Source organism: Danaus plexippus, chromosome 30, assembly GCF_018135715.1.
Source record: "Danaus plexippus chromosome 30, MEX_DaPlex, whole genome shotgun sequence".
Classification (NCBI taxonomy): domain Eukaryota; kingdom Metazoa; phylum Arthropoda; class Insecta; order Lepidoptera; family Nymphalidae; genus Danaus; species Danaus plexippus.
Genome location: NC_083557.1, coordinates 241,678 through 262,900, shown reverse-complemented (window position 1 = coordinate 262,900; position 21,223 = coordinate 241,678). Strand labels below are relative to the sequence as shown.

The window sequence follows — 21,223 nt, the reverse complement described above, 5'->3', positions numbered from 1 at the left end:
CCGTCGTGTCCGAGTCGCGTCGATGAATTGGGAAATAAATATTTTGTATTTAAGTTCAACAAGTCTATGCAGCAATTAAATTATACTGAAATTGACTCTAAAATATCAGTACGTTAATTAAAAGAGAATAGTACATAAACAATACGTAAACTCGTTTATAAAAGCAATCAATGTAAGATCGACCCATTACTTCCAATTGATCTATTATCAAGAGATAATACATTATTTGTTCAAGACTATAGACTTCAATTGTCTTAATGTAAATCCGTGTTAACTTTGCACGCGCAGGTCCTTATGTGAACACAGAACTAAAACCTAGAATGATGAAGTTGTGAAAAGAATTAATGAAAAGAAACGTGAAAAGCCTAGTCTTTCACAGATCATATAAGCATCAAGAATGCGACTGGTTTTTGCTACAATAAACAAACGTACAGACTTACACAATATCTGATGCAAATCTCTCGATAGTTGTAACACATCGTAAAATTTCCTAATACGAGGCGCTCCGGCAGTTCAGCCGAAGGTTGAGGAACCGTTTGCAGCAGTTCTGGGACCTCGGAGCGGTCAAGGTGAGCGGTTTCGGGTGACATTTACACGTTTTGTGTTTTAACTCGATGTTAGATCTCAGTAAGATTATAATAATAATAGAAATCAGTTATTTACATTCAAAAGACTGACTTCATGTATCAATCACTGACTATACCTTAATATTAATAAAACTCGTTACATAAATATAATGTACTTCGTCATAAATTTTTACAGTAACAAACGAATCCGCGGCAAATGTTCTGTATAAAATATAAACTTCATTGAAACTGCCATGTTAATTATATTTTACATATTATATATATGTCTGTAAATATAGTATTCTGTGCTGACGTTTTCGTGTACAAGATGTTATCGGATCCTTGCCGTTAGCTCGTTCAGTTACTGGCACTCTCACTGTTATCGATTAGTTTAACGAAAATCGATCACAGACCAACACTGTTTATAATAAACCTTAGGAAGCCTCTTTGTTATTAACGAAATAATGTGTCTTTGTTGAAAAACTTTTATTTTTAAAAGTGTATAAAAGCAATTCCAAAAGAATTAAAAATGACGTAGCCTTAGAACGGGCTCGTACGGTCAACGTAGAAACTGTCAGTTTGGATGATATCAGAAATACCTTGAAGTTATCGATTATTAGTTCGAGAATGTAAATTTTATTCTTATAGAAGAATATATATTCTTAAATAAAACAACACGTACATACAAATACAATATTTTAGTCACACTACATACGGACAGTTGGCACGTGACAATACAGACTTGCGGTAAACTTACACGATGTAACGAAAGACAAATATATCAGTGGCACGAAAAGAATGTTCAGAACAAGTCGCAGGAACAATGAAGTAGCGTAATACAAGCTCTGTTATGTTGCTTTGTTTAAAAATATAATTTACAAACAATATCAAATGATCGGTCATCTGTTCTCTTAGCACAGGTTAGCGTCGTCACTGCATACTTCGCGTTAAGAGTTTTTCATTAATTAATGTTTTGCAAAACTCGTCACCGAGTATTAGACAGAGTCGTCTCCACTGGATTTGTTCGCGAGTATATTCCGGTAAGTGTTTATGTCCAATGTTGATAAAATTTCTCAAACATAAAAACCTAAGACGTTCAGTGTTGTGTTGGTCGGTACCAACAGACATTGTTAATTTTATTTATTATATTCTTATTTATTCTCGTGTAAAGTTTACTTTATTGAATTCAGTTAGTTAGTTAGTTCATTTCCCCTATCCCGAATCTAAACGAAGATGCATGACAGCCAGTCTAATAGTTAAGAAAAAAAGAGGGAACAAATAGATTAACATTCATGAAATAAAACATTTCTTATAAAAGCTTCAGTTTCAAACTGTCTCTTTATTTGTGTTAACAACCTATCTCGTGCATAAAACTATATCTACAGTCTCCGTAAATAAAATGTGAACCTTTTATGAAAGACGTTCGAACTGTAAGTGTTAACGTGAATAGATAAACTCGGACTAACGACACTATTATTATCAGATCAACCACAAGACTCGTCCGTTATACCTAATACTTACGTTTGAATCTAGTAAATATAATAATATCATATACAGGAATCGAACCCTGGAATCTTCATGAGAATATTATTTATCTATACTAATTATTGCTCACGACCTTGTCCGTTATTTTCGGTATTGTGTTCAGAGATAATATTATTAGTTTTTACTTAATCAAATATGTTAATCAATCACTACGAGGCATGAAATTATAATTTACGGCTACCCACATATTAATTTCCTATATCAATTCTGCGGGTAGTTTGAAAACAGTTACCACCAACACATTCGTCCACAACCCGGTATTCTCTTATAAAAAGTCACTTGTTATATATATGTATATATATTGCCACAACAAAAACTATGTAATCTATTCAAGAGCCTATACTAATTTCAATCGGTGATTTTAACATTTTGGAGGCGATAGTTTCAACAAAATCTTCCAACAAAATCTTCCAACAAACTTATTTCCGCCAACCAATATCCTCAATACTCAACCCCTTTAAAGGGTTTATTGCAGCTGACCAGCCTGCACCAACAAGTCGAGTGCCGCAAACGCGTAACCGATATCCAGTACGTGATATGTTCTTAAAATTTAATAAATTCAAAAATTTTCCTGAGGATGAAAATAGAGATTTCCCTGATAGCGGACCTCCAATCATCCGGGATTATCCTAATCGACCCAATTTGTCTAGTGCCAAAGATTTGGACGCTCATCGGAAACGTTACCCGAAAATTTTAAATCTGGAAGCCCAAGGGCAGAGATAAAATTTTGGTTTGCAATAAATAAACTTAAGGGTACTGGATTCACGCCATCTGAGTTCTTGACAGAGGCGGTTCGAGACATTTCTTGATGCATCAGAACGGTGAGGTAGGACAAATGCTGCACTCGTTTTGACAGTATATTTGTCATTGGGCCGGCTAATAAGGACCAGAAATCTTTGTGCTTGGCTTATAGGCAGAAAATATCCGAGACTCATATTGGTAATTCAGTTACACAAAAGGTATTCCAAAAGAAGAAGTCTGTGAAACGTAGCTGAACTTAACCAAAAAGAGATAAAAAAGACCAAAACAAAATAATTTATAAAAATAAAAGTTTTTCAACAAAGACACATTGTATCGTGGATAACAAAGAGGCTTCCTAAGGTTTATTATAAACAGTGTTGGTCTGTGATCGATTTTCGTTAGACTAATCGATAACAGTGAGAGTGACAGTAACTGAACGAGCTAACGGCAAGCATCCGATAACATCTTGTACACGGCAATGTCAGCACAGAATACTCTATTTACAAACATATATATATATAATATGTAAAATATAATTAACATTGCAGTTTCAATGAAGTTTATATTTAATACAGAACATTTACCGCGGCTTCGTTTGTTACTGTAAAAATTTATTGGGAACAAAATAAGTAACTGGCTCAAGTCTTATGCCTAATAGCAATCCATAATTTTTGATGGGTTCAGACAACTGAAGCCCGTAGATCGCTGTACATTACTGGCCGATAAGAACCTCTTGGAGAGACCGTGAAAAGCCTTGGTGACTCATTTGTCCAGTCTTCACTGGGATTCTGATACAATCGAGATATAAAGAAATCTTCTGCAGCTGCTAAAATGATCAGACTGTGGCTCTTTCTTCTACCTCCTACCTTCCTAAGAGTTTTTAAAAAACTTAACGCCTAGAAATCTTTAGCACCCTGGTCTTCCCGTACACGACCATGTGACTGGATTACAAACAACTTCATTTGGCTCACACTCTCACAACAGTCACCACGGTCTTCACTCCGTCCTGTTTGTTGCTGACACTCCTACTTAGCTAAAGGAGAGATTTCTCTTCTTGGATGACTCTCGTCAACGCTCCTTACGTTTTAATCCCACCCCGTCCTAAACTATCTGTATATTTGCGTCTATGCTATAGTGCCTTTTATGTCGCAAAACTTTTTAACATTCCATATATATATATATAGGTATATTTATTTAATGTGACGAACACTACAACTTAACCCACATTCATTATCTATGTGACCTTTACCCAAAAAATAACGTGGTAAAATTACTCATCAGCAAGAAAGTCGACTTTTGAACATTTAATGTATGATTATATTATGATAATAAAATATCAATCTAATCCGATGTCTCATCTATATTATTGGAAAGTTTCACCAAAATCATTTCAATTAATTCGCATTCACAATATTATAACTGAATATTATGAATAAGTAAGTCACAAACAATTCTGTTAGATTGTGAAATAGAACCGAGAAATCGATTAAAAGATTAGATCGTTTGAAGTTATAACGAATTTGATACAGCTACAGGGAATTAACTGAACCACTGGCTAACTGGACGGCTGGGCAGACGTTTGAAGTGAGAGTTATTATACTAAGACTTATTAAAATCAAATAGTTCCTTATATCGTTGGACACGGAACATTATTTTTGTTAGAAAAGAACTTACTAATGTGACCGAGGACGCTACACTTAACGATGCTCAGTGTTACAAAACAAAGGAATATTACAATGCGGACAAAGTCGAGAATAACAGCTAGTAGCACTATTTTACATAACAAATCACATACATATAAGTACCGTAATTTCCTTTCGAGATTAAACGAGTTTATATATATATATATATAACGGAGGATCAGAAGATAGCTCATTATCAGACATAGTGAACGATGGAACAAGATTTAGTTGGTAACGCAGCGAGTTCATCCACTCCAAAAATGTCGGTGACATTCCCTTTTTTTCTCTCTCAGTTGTCCCACGTCAAAACCGACACCGGGGTGACCTCACTCAAGCTAACTGCTTGACGTTGCCAGCTAATTCGTAATAATTTGTAAAATAAAATGGAAATAAAATCATAATTAATTCTGACGCTCCGACACGGCCATCGTGACATCTCACACGTCCTCGTGTGAAAATAGAAAAGGTTCTGCAGTAGATAAAAATTTCCACTCGGCCAACCTGGCACAAATAAAGAACTCGGAATAGTCTTAATTATTTTATGGCAAACAGAAAACAACTAATCCTCTTTTATAAAGCAAAATTATTACAACAACCAAAGTACAACCATAAATTAGCAATCAAATTTAACTTAAGTAAACTATGATTCAGAATACTAATAATCAAATAACGAACATCATTTTCGATTATAATATACGCGGGTACTAAATTCGGCGTCCGAACAAGCCATGGACAACCTCATATAAAGTTATTATACCTGGATAACTGAACGGAGTCCGAACAAGCCATGGACATCCTTACAGCATCCGACAACATCAGGATAATCAGGTCGGCGTCCGAACAAGCCATGGACAACCTCACATAAAGTTATTATACCTGGATAACTGAACGGAGTCCGAACAAGCCATGGACATCCTTACAGCATCCGACAACATCAGGATAATCAGGTCGGCGTCCGAACAAGCCATGGACAACCTCACATAAAGTTATTATACCTGGATAACTGAACGGAGTCCGAACAAGCCATGGACATCCTTACAGCATCCGACAACATCAGGATAATCAGGTCGGCGTCCGAACAAGCCATGGACAACCTCACATAAAGTTATTATACCTGGATAACTGAACGGAGTCCGAACAAGCCATGGACATCCTTACAGCATCCGACAACATCAAGATTATCAGGTCGGCGTCCGAACAAGCCATGGACAACCTTCCATAAAGTTATTATACCAGGATAACTGAACGGCGTCCGAACAAGCCATGGACAACCTTACAGCATCCGACAACACATGGATAACCGTGCTGGTGTCCGAACATGCCCTGGACAACCATCCCGGCATCCGACATTATAACATATCGCTAATTTTATAGTTTTAACAAGAACTAGTAGATAGCACAGCAAAGTCATCGTCAGAGTCATAGTCGTCATAGTCTGCTCCAGGCATCCTACGGAGTCTATCATCAAACCGTATCTTATCATACTGGGCATTTCTAGTTATGTTCTCTATTGTCTGATTTCGTACAACAATCAGATCGACTTCGGGCTCTACATCACTAGCTAACAAAATGTCTACTGGCCTAACAACCTTGACAATAAGCAATTCCAGAGGACTTAACCCCGTGACTCTGTGTTGTGAACAGTTTAGTGCTAGTTGTACATCTGGCAAAGCTTCCTGCCACGACCGTTTACTAGTCTCGGCGGCAGTAAGTATCCCCTTAAGAGTGCTCATTGTACGTTCGACTTGCCCGTTTGCCCGAGAACTACCAGCGGCAATAAGGTGTAGTTTATTGTTAGCAGAATCGCAGTACTCTTTAAAATCTTTGCTGGCAAAGCATCTGCCCTGGTCTGCAATGATTCGTGTAGGCGCACTAAACAAAGAGATTCTAGCTTTAACTGCTTTTATACTACTAGTCGCATCGATGTGTAAGGTATGGTGGAGCAAAACAAACTTAGTGGAAGCATCGATAACTACAAAAACCTACTCCTTACTATCACTTTTTTCGCTAAGCTTCCCAGTGGCATCTATGTGTAAAGTATGCCAAGGGATCGCTATCTTTGGGATGGAGTGAAGCTTGGCCTGTGTTTTGCCAGATTGCGACTTTGAAATTCTGTATGTGATGCAATTGTCACAGAACTTTCTCACGTACTTGGTCATCTTATAGAACCAGTAAAGTTCGTACACTTTCTCTAAGGTCTTCTCCCATCCCAAATGCACCAATCCCTCATGCACACCATTAATGACTGACCACCTCCTAGGTAAGAAACGGGACTTACCCCGACGCTGTATTTTGCGATACAAGACACCCGATCTGAACTCGTGAGTCTTTGCAATATCGTCAGGCAACTTCTTAGCTTTAAGGTCATTCACCAACTTACTAATTTCTTCGCCACGCTGTTGTTCTGCTAAAAGCCAATTACTAGTGAACTCAGTAATAGTAATTTGTTTTGACTGTACCTGTGAATGGTGCGTGTGAGCTTCTTTGACTGGAAGAGGGTTTCGTGAAAAGAAGTCCGCATGTGCCATAAGCTTACCATCAATATGAATTACATCAAAGTCAAAGTCCTGGAGAAATGTCCACCATCTTTGAACTCGAAGCGTCAAATCCAGCCTTTTGCAAGTTCACTGAAGGGAGTTGTAGTCGGTTAGTACGATAAACTTGCGACCATGTAGATAGTAGCGCAAATGCTTAACCGCGTTTACAACCGGTAGAGTCTCCAACTCGTATGAATGGTATTTCGACTCTGCGGCTGTAGTACGTTTACTAAAATAAGCAACTGCATGCAGCTTACCTGCTTTTTCTGCATAAGCACCGAAACGTATCCAACCGCACTTGCATCAGTATGCAACTCGATCTGTATCGTAGATCATAAAAACCGGCTCCCGTTGTAGCTTGGAAATAATTTATTGCCTTACCACCTCATACTCAGACTTCCAATCTAGTTTACTATTAGAGCTCGAAGTCAACGCGTATAACGGTGCCATTGTCTGTGAGAATCCCGCAACAAGCTGCCTAAAATAGGAGACCAAGGATACTGGTGAAAGGTGAAAAACTAGGACGAATAACATTTGGTTAACTTTTTTCCTAACAATTAATTAATTAAAACAAATTAATTGGTTAACGTTTTCCCTAACAATTTTTCGCTCCTGAGGACTTAAACGATAAGGGCGACAACTTACTGTTTTGTGGGGGTCAATGAGCCTGATGGTCATAGGGTCGGTGTTGGCGTGAGTCATAGGTACACCAGTAATAAACGACTTTTCGAAAGACTTCAAGATGTCAATTAATTCTGCTCTATGTTCTAAAGGTACATCAATATTAAATTAAAGTTGTTCATTCTCGCTAACACTACACGATTCGATAATACAAGTTTTCTCTACACTCAACAGTTACGAGTCATGTGGACAGTTAGGCTTTGAGATAATTTTTCAAGTCCTACCATTATGTCATATTGAAGGCAATAGTCGGGTAAAACATGAAATAGGATTTCTAAAGTAATGTCGTCAATCTTAATAATAGTCAAAATCTGTAACATTGATTTAACAGATGTTTGCCCTATGCCTGTCATATTAATAATACTATTCAATCTTCTACCACTAAATTTGCTAGACACAGATTCTTTAATTAAAGAGATTATGGTACATATATCCAGTAGGCGCATCTATATTGCTCAGGTCCACCCGCTTCTCTATAGTTGAAGCTAAGCTGCTACCGCTGCCTCCGCCCTTGCTCCTCCACTTCGGGCAGCTGAATGAGTAGTGGCCTTGCCCTTGACAGGAGTAACAAGTGATGGAGAGGTATTCTGCAGCAGGCTTCTTATAGTTGTTAAAACGAGTTTGGTTATTGTCTCCATTTGGCTTCAAATTCCTCCTCGAGAAGGACTGAGTAGACTTATGGCCCAGTTTCCCACAGTGAAAGCACTTGATGCTTGCATGGCTTGTAGCTGGGCGAATCCTCTTAAAATCTGGCACGTCACTGTTAGGTGGAGCTCTTCTCTTTAAAACGACTCCGCTGTAAGCTCTTGTTGCAGTCATTTTTGGAGTTGCAGGACAATCGTTGAATACGAGGCGCGAACTGCGAAATATGTGCCAGAACTGTGGCTACCGCGATCTGTTCTATCGTCAAGTTTTTCCACCTTGATATAATAAAGGTCATCAAAGAAGCACCATATGCAGCAAGACATTCATTTTCTTTGTTTTGCTTCCAGCCATATTAATAAGGTAAGATGCCACAGTCTCAGGACTTGCGTACCTTGCATTGAAAAGCTTCTTGAAATTTTCTCAGTCATCCCTGGAAATGATACAGTCGACAGTCATGTGGATTCGTCTCCTTTCATTGCACGACTCAACGCAATAATTAACGGGGCGCCATGTTGGCATCCGTCAGTAATGCACGTGTCCGCTGTTGCAATCTAAGCACGTCCGTCCACATTGTGTCGGTCCGGATCAAAATCAGGAAGACGAAGTTCGTTCGGAGATCGCGAATGCTTCACGGCCTCTAGCATGGCCAGAAAGTTTCTATTTTGCTGCTCCAGTAACAACAATAACTTTTCGCTTTCGGATGTATTTCCAGCACGTGGGGCGTTCCGGTTACATCCCACTTCTGATAACGGAGGATCAGAAGATAGCTCATTATCAGACATAGTGAACGATGGAACAAGATTTAGTTGGTAACGCAGCGAGTTCATCCACTCCAAAAATGTCGGTGACATTCCCTTTTTTTCTCTCTCAGTTGTCCCACGTCAAAACCGACACCGGGGTGACCTCACTCAAGCTAACTGCTTGACGTTGCCAGCTAATTCGTAATAATTTGTAAAATAAAATGGAAATAAAATCATAATTAATTCTGACGCTCCGACATATATATATATATATATATATATATATATATATATATATATTATTTTGTCTGTCTTTAACAATTATAATTTGAATTTTCCATTAAATCTTTTTAATTAGTAACTAGGTTAAAATGTCAGGTAAAAGTCGAAACGAGGGTAGAATCGACAGGGTACTGTCATTTTTGACATGTGCTTCATATATTGTTAGTATGTATGTTTGTTACACGGAACACGCGACACTGAATAATTAACACCAGCTCGTGATATATTTACCTACTCTCAGGCGCATCGCGTTGACCGAAACTTTTCAATGTGGGTGTTTTCGTCGGAGACGTTTGTCTAACAAAGAAAAAACATTAAGGCTGTGATCTGTAACACACAGATGTACTCACAGACGAATGCATTAAACTGAACGGTACTCGGACGACAAATTACTATGACTCACACAGATACCACAATGAATTAGTTTTGAACAAAGAATCGATCGGACGATTGTATTGATATTTACAGTGTATGTGTGTTTGTCACTACTCGTGGGTCACGTAACCCAAGACCAAAGCTTATTTAAGTACATCTTGATCTCATCAGCGCTACTTTGAGAAGTCTCGGAAGTTGCGAAGCCAAGACGTCGCACTGGCATGTACAGATAAGGTCAAGGGTTAAAGGACACTCCATAGTTAGGCTTTTAACTACACAACTATTACAAGATATTTAATTGAACAAGTCCACGAACGTGAAACTTATAACAGAAGGGATGTCTTCACGTAAATATGTTATCGCATCACACAAAAACTAATTAATAAATTTAATTGAAACTTTACAATTTTATAGTTCTTGCAGCCGAAAAATGTAAAAAAAAATAGGTATGTAAAAACTATAAGAAGTTAGGATGTCGCGGCACAAAATTAGGACTGTTGTTGTGTTTGTTATCTCATCGAGCACACTACTCACTGTTACTCCATCCGAAATACAGGCGGAGGCGCGTTAAAAATCTAGTTCAGTACATTTAAACACAAAACACTTAACCTGTATACGTTCCGTATGATCACAGTCTGAGACAAACGTACGTGCAGTAATAGTAGACAATAGCCGGGGCCTTTAGACGGTGACAATACATCGCTGTGACGTAATGTGTGTTCGTCTGTCACAAGGTTGGAGAACATAAAGACAGGATATGAGCCGATAGGCGCAGCGCAGCGCTGAAGACGAGACGTACACGCAACGAGCATTAACATAATCAAATAAGAGATATATGAAGAATAATATTATTTATATTACATGTCTGTCTGTCTGTCTGTTCCGGTTAGTTGAAATGCTGGACCTATTTCGAGATAACTTTCACTGGCATTTGATGTAATATGGAGTAATTTTTATTTACTTGTATATTTTATAGTAGTAATATCTTAAAAAATCTAGTAAATTAAACTACTGATTCTGTATTTAACCAGATTTAACGATTAATGATACTTATGATATGATAACATGTATATCAGACCCCAACACCATATTTATATCACATTAACATTTTTATTAAAACAATTGAATATTATTATCGAAAAATGTTTTTTTGACCGAAGTTTAATATTTATATGTTAAGACGAAACACGCCATAGACATTTAGGTTGTTCCAAACCCGTCCCCAAGTTACACAGACCGTGACAGAAAGAATAGTCTCTGAGAATTGATAAAACTGATCGCCCAGCGCGCTGATGGAAACTTTGAATCAAGATGGAAATGAATCAAGATTTTTGTCTTCCTCCAGGATTTCATCTATCTCTACACCAAAATTCATCAAAATCGCTTCAGCGGTTTAAGCGTGACAGACAGACAGATAGACAGAACTACTTTCGCATTTCTAATATGAGTATGTAGTAATAGAAGCTGTAAGATTGAAACATCTAACCGTGTTTTCGTGATACACTCCCATAGACGGATACACGAACTCACACACTCACGTATTGTAACGACGCCATAACTTCAGTTCACCATCAATTAACCGCTTTGATGATATGAATCAAGACAGAACCTCGCTTTCAAAAGTCGGTTAACAATAACATAGCAAAAACTATTGCATGTAGATCTCTACTGAATGGACTTAGAGTTATAATATAATAGACACGGCGAATGTGTATGTGTGCTCGTTCATGTTACTGGTTAAAAAATGATTACATACAGAGCATTATCAATATGTGGCTAGTTCCGGTCTATGAAAAAGATAAAGATAAAATCTGTTTGTGGAGATGATTCATTTTAGTCGGCTCACACGTTGTACTGTCTCGGAAGTTCTTGAGATATCTGATGGTTTTAATGAGTTATGTCCATCGAACATTATTCACTTTAAAATCAGATATTTTTCCTTGGACCCCTAAACTATTCTGTCACGCGAACATAACCCCAACTAGCCGCTTTGGTACCCGGAGACACCTCTATAATATTCGTAGCTCTGTGCATTATTATAAACCACGGAGTATTCAGTACGTGATTTAGATAACGCCTTTTCCTTATTTAGCTATTGAGTAAAATATTTAAAAAATACACACATTTTTAAATCCTTACTAGCATATAAACTACGTGTTTTACACAACTGCCATTGTAAAGTCACACGTACGAAGCTGAGGGCATAACATAGCGCATCTTAGTAACAACACATTTTTACAAACAACATATGCACATACGGACTGAAAGAAATAAGAAAAAAAAATGTATATTACAAGAGATATCAGTGACGTCATCGTCTTAAACATTTATAACGTGGGAATAACTTTTATATAATAATAAAAACGGAACAATTAAAAATTAGATGACTAACAGACGGACAAACGTACACAGGTTCAACGAACTCACATTACAAATATTAGGACCACAGTATAATGTACGTGTCACAGTAGTAGTAACATTTTACCTTTATGTTGTGTTATAAAATACATATACATATACATATACATATATATATATATATATATATGTATATATATATATATATAATAAATAAATAATATCTGACCATATAGCTTTATTCACACTGGAATCGTAGAATATTTTTCCTATATCAACGTTTTAATTTTTTGGACGAATTATAATCTTGAGTACTGTGTGGAGGAAACACGGAGGAGTTTGTAGAATGGAATAAACGCGTTTATTTCATAATATTATTATTTTTTAAAGGAATTCTAATTATCTGAATTATTTTAATTGCTAACATATTAATGTCAAAAAGTCCGATCTGTATCACAGATAATAAATACGTACTTGTATTATTTACAGTATTCAGCTGCTGTCAAATTTAATGGCGGCAAAGATTGCTTATGTCAAATGAAAACTGTCTTGTACCAACACATTATACATAGAATAAAATTAATTTAATTATATTTAAAGTGATTTCTAATTTATATGCTGTCACGTTGGAACGAGATTATTATTTAATGGGAAATTAATGAACTATTACGAAAAATAACACAGCCACATGTACAATAATATATATGCATACATAATTCAGCAAGATGTCGGTCACAACTGAGTACCATGACACCTATTAACAGGAAATTCCTAATATCTTGAAGAATCACATCCAAAAAAACCATGAAAAATATTAAGAAGGTTAAGTAGAGGTACCTCAACGGAATGACAATTTATCTCATACAGTAATTTTATATAAGAGAAGAATGAACACACTGCCGTCTAGATGTTAGCAGAAAAAATGAATCAACTCCAAAACTATGGTGCCAATTTCAATTCTATCCCTGTTGTAAATGTACTTACACCCGGAATAACATAGGCTATATTTAATTGTAGAAGTATGGTGGGACTGCATTTCATAAAATAAAAAAAATGAAAAAACAATTACATAAAAGGTAAAAATATAACAAAGATCTCATGTACACCCATGTGAAACCGGGACGGGAAACTAGTACTTTTATTGATATATATCACAATATATATATCACAATCATTAACGTTGCAATGCAGTGGCTTTGACTGATAAAATATCTGGTTTACCGATATGATAAAAAAAAACAATATTTCAATGAAGGTTCCAATTGGCCGACGCCCGAGGGTCTGGTTTCCTGACATTAATACATAAAATATATAGGCGTCTGATAATGGAATACTACCATAATGTTAATTAAAAAAACAAATGAGATCAGGCGTATTCCAGTGCAAGATATAATTTCAATGGTTCAAAATAACTTTGCCGTAACTTTAAAATCGTATATATGTTGAAAAATAATATATGTACAAAGCCTGTACATCATACTAATTTATATTTGAATTAGAATCTTTTAAATAACGTCACTGAGTTACTAACAGACAAATAAAATGATTTGCTAGAGCCTAGCTGTGGTCAAATTGTTGCATCTCGAACATGGACTGGCTCAAGCGGGAAGTACAACCCTCTCACAGATGGTTCGCATGAAACAGTCTTTAATGGCTGCGATTCTTCCGATTCTTTCGAGTGAGAGAGCTGGTTGCCCTTTCCTTTTTCCCACCCTTTCCCATTCCCCTTTTCCCAACCTCTCCTCTCTCTCATCTCCAAACAAGGGTAGCAATGCAACCGCAAAACTATTTTGCTAATGTCAGGTGTAGGTTGAAGGGGCCCGTATCTAATATGCAATAAATGCTCACCTCCACTGTTCAAGCTCCTCTCTCTCCTCAACCAAATTTAAAACAAACCTACTAGGGCTGCCTTTGAAGTTATTTCTAACAATGAATTTATGTTAGTTTCCTGACTGTAAGATGAGCTGAGGCATACTATATATAGTCATAATATTTTTAAGATGTTGTACATTTTGATAGTATTGTTATTAACACAACTTGTTTAAGCCAACCTTGAAGACCGTGCTCTACGGTGGCGTCATGCAAATTAGATGTTACTTAAATAACACATGCATTCTGAAATATTTTCAACCAGTTCTCATTTAATGTGAAACCTGTTTTAAATGACCACTTCAATATTGTAATTAATGATTTATATGATAATGTACTGTTGCCAAATGTTATAAATTAATGTATTTTGTAATTAGTATATTGTATTCATAGTTTTTTTATATATTTTAAGATTTATTATTTTCTTACAATTAGTTATACATTTAAGATAACCTATATGGTGTACTCTTGACCACAATAAATATGAATTGTTTCAAATTTAAAATGTGATGTCAAAAACACGACATAAATTTTAATAATCAAAAATATTGGTTACTATATATTTTCCTAATAAATTTTGTAAACATTACGATGTAACATTATTATAATATTAAATTAAAATATAAACAGATGGAAATAGTTCTCTCTAAATTTTCTTCTTTCACTTATCTATTCAAACTTTGAATTATGCAAGACATTGTGAACAGAGATTATTATGAATTCGTGCTCCTAGCGTCACGTTTGCGGAAAGTGATTTTTAAAATAAAAGGTCATAACAATGGATAATTCTCAGGCAATAAAAAATACTTTCACAGCATCAATGAAACAGAATATCTCACATTCTGATATAATTGCAGGGAATGTCAGATAAATACCACTAAGAAAACCGTTGGACGTTTATCGTAACAGAAATATTAAATTTTTTCACTCACCTGTAGCAGTTACGTATCACAGGACGTCAAATTTACAACGGAATTGATAATTATGATAAGAATTCACGATAAAACCTAATTAAAAGGCGTAAAACTTTGTCTAAACCGTGCGTTGCTAGAGCAATATGTCGCGACCACTTTCATTGTTTAACGCCTCAAAAATAAATATAAAACAAACAACTCTTTCACTTGAACACAGACTGCGTGGTAACTGACGACATTATTTTCGAATTATTAAGAAATTATATCCACGACACATCACCCCGCCGAGGCTGTGTCGGTAAATTCTTTTGAATTGATTGATTGATAGTTGATACAGTGTGACCATTCCATTCAAATTCCAAATCACTCATTCAAGGTGTAAAAATTATAGGTAAAAAATATATTCTGATTTGTCTCTGGTAAAGAAAAAAATGTTTATTTAAGGAATAAATAATATCTATAAATTTAAAAACAAATTTTTTTTCACTATAAATATTCGAAAAAAAGGTTGTATTCAAAGGTAAAGGAAATTATTTTGACGACTTGCCTTGATCATAGACAATAAACTTTTTACTTTTTTGTATATAAAAATCTATTAATTTCGTTATTTATTTACGTTGTTAAATATAAACAAGGATCGTGTATTCCTTATACACTCTTTATAATTAATCACTGGTTACTTATAATAAATGTACTAACTATTATTTTGAACGTTTCAGAACCAATATGTCGGTATAACTTGAAAGACGACAACTATATCACATACCATAGACTAAACAGTTCGTAGGTACTGGTCAGTGGTCATAAGTGTCATTTCAGAGGTAAATAAATTTAAAGTATTCTGTAAACAAATATAACAGAGATGGTATATTTTCAAAATTTCTAGCTGTAGCAGAGTTTTTTTCTTTAATTATATTTTAAATGATCCCCTGAGTGCTGACTTATAGTTAGGCTGTGGTTTTATTGTTCATTATTAAAATAATATATACAATTTCATATTGATAATAGAACAGTTCGTATTTCTATATTCTTGATAAACGGCTTCAAGTTTTTCTGTTATAACAATTATTATTTCTATATAAATTTAGCATCGGTTTATGAAATTTTGGTTGCAAATTTCTTTCAATATTTACGAGAACTGTATGAAGGTCTTTTTATGGTCAATATTTATGTTATAAAATTAAATATACATTGTATAAGTAGTTTTACATTGAATCAATAAAAAGACTTAAGACTAATTCTTTCTCATCTTTTAAGTAAATACTAAATCATTATGATACTTTTATAATTAGTTAGCTACAAATATTTTGTGTCTCTTAAAAGTTTAATTCACTTTTATATAATACAGTAATGATTTTGATTACACAAAGTTAGGAAGAAATTTGTGGAAAAAACTAATAAGTACAAAATTGATAGGTATCGGATACATAGACATTGGTGAAAGGAAATATTGACCAAGATGAGATGGTATTAGGTGTATTGTAAGCAGATATTTAAAACAAACATGAATTAATAACTTAATATTGTTAAAGATGTTTGTTCACCTTAAGGTTCTTCCGACAAGACTTATAGTGTGAGTTCAGTGTGTATGCAAATAAACTTACACGAAGAGCTCAGGTGTTATCAGAAATTAATCAAGGAGAGTTTTTGAACCAAAAATCTCCAGTAAATAGTCCAGCTATCATGCCCGGTAATATCTCGAGGGTTGCAGATGATATCTTGATTGAGTACCTCTTCATTCCTATATTTTCTAATTGAATTTTTACTGCTTAAAACTGATTTAATATTAATAAATATATAGACATCTTATTAATTTTAGATTATGGCGGCCATATGCAGTTATCGGTAAAGGTCAGGGGTGAAATCTGCTTTGGAATTAAGATTACTGTTATAAGGTGTTATCCAGAGGGTGTCCTACTAAGTATTTTTCCGATATTTAGCCTTGGGCATACGGGTACGCGACCCCGGATCCTCGAGCCACCACTTTCATACCTCTATCCTCAGTCCATGAAGGTGGTGTCCTGTACCTCCCCTCATTCCCCTTCCTAACCTCTTTCCCCCCTTCTCTATCTTTTCCTTTCCTGGTTTTACCCGTAAAACGGGGTTTTGGAGGTCAGACGGCAGTCGCTCCGTTAAAACCACTCCCGCCACTCTTATGGTTGCAAAAGTTTATGGACTGGGTACGGCTAGGGCGTCGCCGATAAACGACGCGCAGGCACATCGCCCTACACCTGCGATAAGTGGGCAAGGGCTACCGTGTCAAGTACGGGCACGGCTAAAGACGTTAGTACCCCAAAGGAAACTCCGCTTTGCAACGTGGAATATTGGCTCTCTAACCGGACGATGCAGAGAACTCGCAGATGTACTCTTGAGACGTCGGGTCCAGTGTGCGTTCCTCCAGGAAACTCGCTGGAAGGGCAATAAGTCTCGGAACATCGGACAGGGTTACCGGCTGATATACACTGGGTCGCCTTCAGGTAAAGCTGGTGTAGCGGTAGTGCTATCTGAAGAGCTTCGGAATGGTTTTCTTGAAGACGACCGTCGCTGCAACTGCCTGATGCGGGTGCGGGTACTGAGCGAGGGAGTGATTACTAACTTGATCAGTGCTTATACTCCTCAGGCTGGATGTAGCGGGTCCGAAAAAGAGTCATTCTGGGAGCAATTTGAAGAGGTTATACGTGCTATACCAGCTGCTGAAGTAATCATAGTTGGGGGGGATTTAAATGGCCACGTAGGTAGGGCTGCGGAAACGTTTGACCGTGTACACGGTGGTTTTGGTTATGGTCGCCGCAATGCAGAGGGAGAAAATATTCTCAGAACCTGTATTGCGTCTGACTTAGCCGTCGTGAACACGTTCTTCCAAAAGACTCCACAGCACCTTATCACGTATAAGAGCGGGTCCCACTCAACCCAAATAGATTATCTGCTGACCAGACGGTGTCATATCGGCAAGGTGACTAACTGTAAAGTCATTCCTGGTGAAAGCCTGACAGCCCAACATCGACTTCTTGTCATGGACTATGTCGTTACCCCGAAAAAGAAAGTGGCCGAGAAACGTAAGCCTCGCATCAGGTGGTGGTTGCTGAATGGAACGATGCAGACCAGCTTTCGGGCAGAGGTTGAGTGTCAAAATCTGTCGACTAATACCGAAACTGCTCAGGAAGTTTGGGATCGAGCCCAGTCAGCAATTATCACAGCAGGTAAACGAGTTCTAGGCCTTTCTAAGGGAGGACGGGTCATTGACAGGGAGACATGGTGGTGGAATGACGAAGTGCAGGAGGTGATTCGTGAAAAGAAGACTGCCTTTAAGAAGTGGCAGCAATCAAACTCTCCTGAAGACAGACTAGAGTACATAGCAGCGAAACGTGCCAGTAAAAGGGCTGTTGCCAGAGCCCGCAGTGATAGGTTATCACCATTATATGATACACTTGAAACTGCGGAGGGGCAGAAGCTCATTTACAAATTGGCACGAGCTCGGGATAAGGCGACGCAAGATATCGCAAAATGTCTTAGCGTCAGAGATTCCCAAGGCACGTTGCTGTGTAATCATGCCTCTGTGAAGGAGAGATGGAGATGCTACTTCAAGGAGTTGCTAAATACTCAGCACCCGTGCAGTCTTCCAACCGAAATACCTCCTAATCTTGGACTTATTGCCCCGATAACACCTGACGAAACTCGGAATTGTCTTCGACGCATGAAGAATCGGAAAGCGGTGGGACCTGACGATATTCCGATCGAAGCGTGGAAATCATTGGGCTCTCTTGGTGTGCTCATACTGACGGACCTTTTTAACCGCGTCTTGAACACTGGGACTATGCCACATCAGTGGCGTTATAGTTATATTACCCCTATATACAAAGGCAGGGGCAGTGTTCAAGATTGTGGTAGTTATAGGGGCGTTAAGATCATGAGTCACACCATGAAGCTCTTTGAGCGTATGATCGACCTCAGGCTCCGCCGAGAGTGTACTGTCTCGGAATGTCAATATGGATTTCAGCCAGGATCGGGCACCTTGGACGCCATTTTTGCCATCAGAACTCTGATGGAGGCATACAGGGAAAAAAGGAGAGCTCTGCATGTCGCATTCCTAGATCTGCAGAAGGCCTTTGACTGCGTGCCTCGTCAATGTATCTGGTGGGCATTGCGATTCAAAGGGATCCCTGAGGCCTATATTGACATCATCAGAGACATGTATCGCGATTCCATTCCAATGGTTAGGACTGCTGTTGGCTATACAAAACCCTTTCCGATCTCAGTAGGGGTTCATCAAGGCTCGGCTCTTAGCCCCTTCTTGTTCAATGTAGTACTGGACACTGTCTCGGCTAACATCCAGGACCAGCCTCAATGGCTGATGATGTATGCCGATGACATAGCGCTCATTGATGAGAGCAGGTTGACGCTAGAGCGAAGAGTGAACCTCTGGAAGGGTACGCTTGAGAACGGTGGTCTTAAACTAAATGTGACGAAGACCGAGTACATGGCTTGCAGAAGCCCGGACTCTTGCACTATCCATATAGGACCTGAACCAGCCGTTAAGTCGGAAAAGTTCAGGTACCTTGGATCTATTCTGCATGAGTCCGGAGGCATCGATCACGATGTCCAAGCCCGGATCAGCGCTGCTTGGGCGAAATGGCGTGAGGTCACAGGTGTGGTCTGCGACCGCAGAATACCTACCAAGCTCAAGGGACTAATATACAAGAGCATAATCCGACCGGTTCTCTTATATGGAAGCGAATGTTGGCCAACACTGTCCAGGCACACTCAGGAGCTTCACGTCACGGAGATGAAGATGCTGAGGTGGATGTGTGGCGTAACGCGGGCTGACCGTATACGTAACACATTTATCCGAGGTAGTCTTGGAGTCCGTGACGTAGCGGATAAGCTTCAAGAGAGTCGCCTGAGATGGTATGGCCACGTTGCACGCCGGCCTGAGAACTACGTCGGAAAAATTTGCCTTGATATGACGGTCCCTGGAGCAAGACCCCCAGGACGCCCAAGAAAGCGATGGCTAGACACCGTGAAGCAGGATATGAGAGCCAATGGACTTACCACCGCGGATGCTAAAGACCGTGCAAAGTGGAGGAGTTTGAGCAGGAAGGCAGACCCTGGCTAATGCTGGGATAATTGCCAGGAAGAAGAAGAAGGTGTTAGGTCAATCCGTCATTACACGACACAGGATGAAAGGACTTTACATTGAGTAATTTCAGAAAAAGGCAGAATTATTAAGTAAGTCTTATCTTTGCCCCGGTACCAGAGTTAGTTACAGAAAATTCCTTTGCAATTGTTATGTACTAGTTCAATCGTTCTTAACTAATCAAATGTTCTATATAAATAGCGTAATTCTGAGGTTCAACATATGAACTTAAATAAGAATATATTTCATACGTAAATCATTTTTATCATGAAAATAGATAAATAGATGTGACATAGAAGAAGGGATACAGATGTCTTGAGGTTTGTTTTCATTTTGAAGATTGACTTTCGTTTTTAAAACTAAAGATTTTTAAAAATATGAGTTCGATTTGCAATAAGAAAATGTCGAATTTGGCGCCAAAACACTGTCACGTGACCGAAGTTTGTGTGGGGGTCAGTCCATGTATGCATTCATAACTTATATACATATAACACGGTCAGCATACCGGATGTACATAACCTGAACCAATGTAGTTCCTATGTAAGCTGCCGAATGACATTGTGTAGAATATACTATAATGGGTAATATGAAGAACACAAAGAAGTTAAGGGTGATGCACTTCATGTGTGAAAGATTGAGTAATATACCCAGCACGAGCGCGGGGAGTTGTGAACACACTCCACTTAATGTTTTATTTGTGATCAAGACATTGCAGTTAGTAATGAATCTATATACATAAGTGGATTGTGTGTAGTACTATACATCATTACTAGGCGCGCCATGTCATGACAAACAGCTGATGAATTATCAACACGGGCGGAGGAAAAATTATACATATGAGTGTATATTCTTGGAATAATTATTAAATTAAAAGCATTATATAAAAAGATTTTTCCGGTTTTGAAGAATTGTGGACCATAAGATTTTATTTCAAAAAAAAGGTTGCCATCATCAAAAACCTAAGTGAATATTGTTCCCCACTCGTTAGATCAGATTCCAAGTAATTCGCTAAAATTGCAAATTATTTTAATGAAGAGAAGTAACTGTCCGAGGCGGGCGACTCAAAGGTTTACGGTTAGTGACCTTATAGGCTGACATTGGTGCGTTCAGTCACGTGGCACTTGAAGTAATTTTTAAAGATATTTATTAATACA

At 37.6% G+C, this 21,223-nt stretch overlaps 1 protein-coding gene across 7 annotated transcripts in view; it reads right to left on the bottom strand.

Annotated features, from left to right (window-relative positions):
- LOC116776567 (mitogen-activated protein kinase-binding protein 1-like) overlaps positions 1-15,272 on the bottom strand; it is a 59,281-nt gene extending 44,009 nt beyond the window's left edge. For 3 of the 7 annotated variants that reach the window (XM_061525561.1, XM_061525567.1, XM_061525568.1), the window contains exon 1: positions 14,954-15,268. The gene's annotated coding sequence lies outside the window, so the exon portion shown is untranslated. Of the gene's footprint in view, positions 1-14,953 lie in introns of all 7 variants that reach the window. The other 4 variants (XM_061525560.1, XM_061525571.1, XM_061525570.1 and 1 more) reach the window with 3 other exon arrangements.
- Positions 15,273-21,223: the final 5,951 nt, after the last annotated feature.